Source organism: Nematolebias whitei, chromosome 1 (genome assembly GCF_014905685.2).
Source record: "Nematolebias whitei isolate Nwh7 chromosome 1, NemWhi1, whole genome shotgun sequence".
Classification (NCBI taxonomy): domain Eukaryota; kingdom Metazoa; phylum Chordata; class Actinopteri; order Cyprinodontiformes; family Rivulidae; genus Nematolebias; species Nematolebias whitei.
In genome coordinates, this window is record NC_056498.1 from 46,860,529 (window position 1) to 46,866,391 (window position 5,863).

At 41.8% G+C, this 5,863-nt stretch overlaps 1 protein-coding gene across 1 annotated transcript in view; it reads right to left on the minus strand.

Annotated features, from left to right (window-relative positions):
* cdh23 (cadherin-related 23) overlaps window positions 1-5,863 on the minus strand; it is a 275,500-nt gene that overhangs the window by 237,639 nt on the left and 31,998 nt on the right. The gene's annotated exons all lie outside the window — the stretch shown is intronic.

The window sequence follows — 5,863 nt, forward strand, 5'->3', positions numbered from 1 at the left end:
ATATACAAACCGGATTCCAAAAAAGTTGGGACACTAAACAAATTGTGAATAAAAACTGAATGCAATGATGTGGAGGTGCCAACATCTAATATTTTATTCAGAATAAACACAAATCACAGATCAAAAGTTTAAACTGAGAGAATGTATCATTTTAAGGGAAAAATCTGTTGTTTCCAAATTTCATGGCGTCAACAAATCCCAAAAAAGTTGGGACAAGTCCATTTTTACCACTGTGTGGCATCCCCCCTTCTTCTTCCAACACTCAACAGACGTCTGGGGACAGAGGAGACCAGTTTCTCCAGTTTAGAAATAGGAATGCTCTCCCATTCATGTCTAATACAGGCCTCTAACTGTTCAATCGTCTTGGGCCTTCTTTGTGGCACCTTCCTCTTTATGATGCGCCAAATGTTCTCTGTAGGTGAAAGATCTGGACTGCAGGCTGGCCATTTCAGTACCCGGATCCTTCTCCTACGTAGCCATGATGTTGTGATTGCTGCAGAATGTGGTCTGGCATTATCCTGTTGAAAAATGCAGGGTCTTCCCTGAAAGAGATGACGTCTAGATGGGAGCATATGTTGTTCTAGAACCTGAACATAGTTCTCTGCATTAATGGTGCCTTTCCAGACATGCAAGCTGCCCATGCCACAAGCGCTCATGCAACCCCATACCATCAGTGATGCAGGCTTCTGAACGGAGCGTTGATAACAACTTGGGCTATCCTTGTCCTCTGGTCCGGATGACATGGCGTCCCAGTGTTCCATAAAGAACTTCAAATCGTGACTCATCTGACCACAGAACAGTCTTCCATTTTGCCACACTCCATTTTAAATGACCCCTGGCCCAGTGCAAACGTCTGAGCTTGTGGAGCTTGCTTAGAAATGGCTTCCTCTTTGCACTGTAGAGTTTCAGCTGGCAACGGCGGATGGCACGGTGGATTGTGTTCACTGACAATGCTTTCTGGAAGTATTCCTGAGCCCATTCTGTTATTTCCTTGACAGTGGCATTCCTGTTTGAGGTGCAGTGACGTTTAAGGGCCCGGAGATCACGAGCATCCAGTAGAGTTTTACGGCCTTGACCCTTACGCACAGTGATCGTTCCAGATTCTCTGAATCTTTTGATGATGTTATGCACGGTTGATGATGATAACTTAAAAGTCTTTGCTATTTTACGCTGGGTAACACCATTCTGGTATTGCTTCACTATCTTTCTGTGCAACAATGGTGGAATTGATGATCCTCTTACCATCTTGGCTTCTGAGAGACACTGACATTCTGAGAAGCTCTTTTTATACCCAATCATGTTGTCAATTGACCTAATTAGTGTTAATTGGTCTTCCAGCTGTTCGTTGTGTGCTCAATTTCCTTTTTCCAGCCACTTATTGCTACTTGTCCCAACTTTTTTGGGATTTGTTGACACTGTGAAATTTTGAATCAACATATTTTCCTTTAAAATGTTACATTTACTCAGATTAAACTTTTGATCTGTCATCTAAGTTATATTACAAATAAAATATTGACATTTTCCATCTCCACATCATTGCATTCAGTTTTTATTCACAGTTTGTTTAGTGTCCCAACTTTTTTGGAATCCGGTTTGTGTGTGTATCTATCTATCTATCTCTATCTATCTCTATCTATCTATATATATCTATATATATATATATATATATATATATATATATATATATATATATATCTATATATATATATATAGGCATGTGTGTAAGTGCGTTAAAAAAGGTGTTCACTAGTGAACAAAAAAGCAACATTTCACCTAGATTTCCTTTAATTTCACACATTTAAAACATGTTTCTTACCAAGTTTGTGTAAATTCAGCTGTGGGTTTTAAAGATATTTTAACTTTAATACATTTTAATACAGAGCATCAGGTAGGCACTATTCGTCCATCCATCCATCTATCCATCCATCCATCCATCCATCCATCCATTATCTTTACCCGCTTATTATTCCATTTTGGGTCACGGGGGTCGCTGGTGCCCATGTCCAGCAATCACTGTGCGAGGGGCGGGGTACACCCTGGACAGGTCGCAAGTCCATCACAGGGACACATAGAGACAAACGAGACAAACAACAATTCACTTTCTCACTCACACCTAGAGACAATTAAGAGTTACCAATCAGCCTAACATGCATGTTTTTGGTCTGTGGGAGCAAACCGGAGTACTCGGAGAAAACCCACGCATGCACGGAGAGAACATGCAAACTCCACCCAGAAAGGTCCCTGGACCGGGGTTTTGAACCAGGGACCTGCTTGCTGAGAGGCAGCAGCTCTACCTGTTGCGCACTATTTGTCTTTATAGAGAAATAAAAACCATCACCACTGGACTTTTTTACTTGTGTTTAACACGTCTCATCTAAATGATGTTTCTCATGAAGCTTGAGGACAATGAGGTGTGGGGGTTTTAAAGACATTTCAAATTTAATGCACCTGAACACACCACGTCTCTTACACCTGCAGCGTCTTACAGCGTCACAGTTACTACTAAGATGCTACAGACGTAGCTCCTCTCAAGCATCCTCCTAACATGTATATATGTTTATGATCAACCCCCTTAGTCAACTGCCCACACTAAGCATACTAAACTGGCGAGCGAGTAACACGGAGGTGTCTCCATCTCCTCCACCTGTGCGCGTTTTCTGCTGAGGCAGGAGATGCGCAGAAACACTGCAGGTGTTACACCATATTCTGTGACCACCATATATTGTGACCGTGGCAACAGGCTGCTGTGTTTAGAGTTGGAGGTAACCAGGAAAACCTGGAGTGGAGTTTAGTGGACTGAGTATTTTCCTATTAATCAAGTGGAATGGATTTGTTCATGAAGAAAGACAAACTGCGCTGCCTGAACTAATGTTTTATAGTAAAAGTGTGTGTGTGGGTGGGTGGGGGGTCCAAATGAACTTTTTTTTAATGTGGGGGGGACTTGTCCCCTTCACATATAACGGTTGCGACGCCTATGGATCTGACGCTCGCCCCCCCGCCCCCCCACCCCTTCCCATGGAGGAATTTCCAAATGAACAACAAGATGAAACCAGCTGAATAAACATTGTGTCATCATTTCGGGACGCTTGGATTCCCATAGGCGTTTTCCTTGGCCATTCCCCAACATCCTTCGAGAATGTTTACGGATCTCACCAGAGGGAACTGGATGAGTATTCCATCCTCATCAGAACTCTTACAGTGTTCTCGAGAGTGTCCATGGACATTGCTCACCGCTCTCAACGTCCCCCCCACCCCGGAATGTCTACGTAACTACTTTTTTGTTCATCTAAACAGATCTCACTTGTAAATGAGTCTTCGAAGTTCAATGCGACTTATCTGTCTAAATAAAGGTTGAATGAATGAACACACACACACAGGTATACACACACACACCACATTTCAAGTGGTAAGAATCCCTTTTATTACGTCAACATTCAGACTAGCTGTTAACTCAAACAATTTTCAGTCAAGTCATCTGGACAGATGACCTGACTGAAAATTATTGGATTGTATACCTGGATTATTGAGCATGGACTTTGTTGGTTATTAACTCATTAGTTCTGTCAAAATTAGATCGGTCATTTAAAGAGTGATCTACAGCAGATAGGATATTAATTGTTTACAACTTTTTTCAGAAATCCACTATAAACATTTTGAGCTTTAATCAAGACATTTTACATCTCTATATTTGTTTTGGTCCCAGATATTAGTTTGTCCTGTTTCTAAGCTTTTTCTCTTCATGTTGTGTGTGTGTGTTTGTGTGTGTGTGTGTGTGTCATCAATAACTGTGATGGAAAAGAGAGTTGAAGACAAATCGTGCCTGCAGTCTAGCTTTTAGTGACTCCTGTGTTTCAACAACACACACCAGGAGAGTCCTTGGGAGGCTGTGTATTAATCCAACAGATTTATGACTAAATCTGTTACGGACGGGTGGAGAACACCCTCTGCTGTTCTTTTAGCTGTTCCAGAGGGAGAACACTAGCCTCTTAAATCACACAGAATATGAAATATATGCTGGTTTTATGTTACATTAACATACACGCTCACAAACATGACAAATAAAACGCAGATACAGCTAAGCAACTGTTAGTATGCAACCGAAAAATGGAAAAAACGTGTTTAATGACTGAGTGGTCAGCTGACTGTGGTAGTCATCTTGAAATTAGTTGACTCCAAAAGTTGGTTAGTTGTAGAGGTACATCTAATAATTACTTTCTGCAAGTTTCGTTAAAATGTGTCTAATGGTTCATGAGATATTTTGCTAGAAGACAGAAACACACGCAGACGAACAGAGTATTAACACCCAAGAGCAACATATGGGAGCACATGACGCTGACTGTAAATATTTTAAAACATTATTGTCTGTGAAATCTGTTTCAGCACGCTTTACTTTTTGCTGTCAAAAGCTTCATACAGCTCCTACATTTTACTTCTTGCTACTTTGTGTAGCTACTGTTAGCTGGTGTTGTAATTAACTTTAAAAGCTGAGATGCAGTTCTTTCAGCAAATTCCAGCAAACTCATCTATTGGGTGAAAATCCAGGTAAAGGCCAATAAAATGTTGGATGTTTGTTGGATTTTTTTTACCTGGATTGTTGAGAATGAACTTTGATGTTATGAACCACTTTGGCCATGGCTGCCTCAGAGGAGTCGACGGGGGAGAGGGCAGACACCAGAAACCATCTTCTCACCATCAAACTGCCCACAATGTGAGTAAGCCACTTATGAAACTGAGTTTGGTGCGGCTCCTCAGACAGATGAAGTCATTTGGATGAAAGACTAAACGTTTCAAAACAAAGAAACCATCCAGAGGACCTGACTTAACTTTGCTGAGTGTTCATGCAACATTTTCACAGAGGATGCTCTACTGAAAACAAATTGAAACAAATTAGGGATGACCCAAAAAAGTTCAATCTGGTCCTCTGTACATTCAAAAAAACAAAAAGCAAAACAAAGCAAAAAAAATCTAGAAACGTTTCGTCTCTCATCCAAGAGACTTCCTCAGTCTGAGGTGCTGTTTTCAGCTCAGTCTCTTAAATAGCACCTTCTCAGAGTGGATCAACCAGTTTGCTGGTTGATCCACTCTGTTTCTAGATTTCTAGATTCTAGAAACGTTTCTAGATTTTTTTGCTTTGTTTTGTTTTTTGTTTTTTTGAATGTCCAGAGGACCAGATTGAACTTTTTTGGATTTTTCTACAAGGTTTATTGAGCATGCATCAGGAAATTAGGGATGAGTTTTCGCCAACAACCAATTTCTGAAGAAAACTGAAGGGGCTGTGAAAAATAATCACAGTGAAAACTAAAGAACAGGAAAGAATATCAGAGGCCAGTGAAGACCAACAGTGGCCAGTGAAGACCAACAGTGGCCAGTGAAGGACAGCAGTGGCCAGTAAAGGACAACAGTGGCCAGTAAAGGACAACTGTGGCCTGTGAAGAACAACAGTGGCCTGTGAAGGATAACAGTGGCCTGTGAAGGACAACAATGGCCAGTAAAGACCAACAGTGGCCAGTGAAGGACAACACTGAAGGACAACAGTAGCCAGTAAAGAACAACAGTGGTCAGTAAAGGACAACAGTGGTCAGTGAAGGACAACAGTGGCCAGTTAAGGATAACAGAGGCCAGTGAAGGACAACAGAGGCCAGTGAAGGACAACAGAGGCCAGTAAAGACCAACAGTGGCCAGTAAAGACCAACAGTGGCCAGTGAAGGACAACAGTGGCCAGTGAAGGACAAAAGAGGCCAGTGAAGGGCAACAGTGGCCAGTGAAGGACAGCAGAGGCCAGTGAAGGACAACAGTGGCCAGTGAAGGACAACAGTGGCCAGTGAAGGACAACAGAGGCCAGTGAAGGACAACAGAGGCCAGT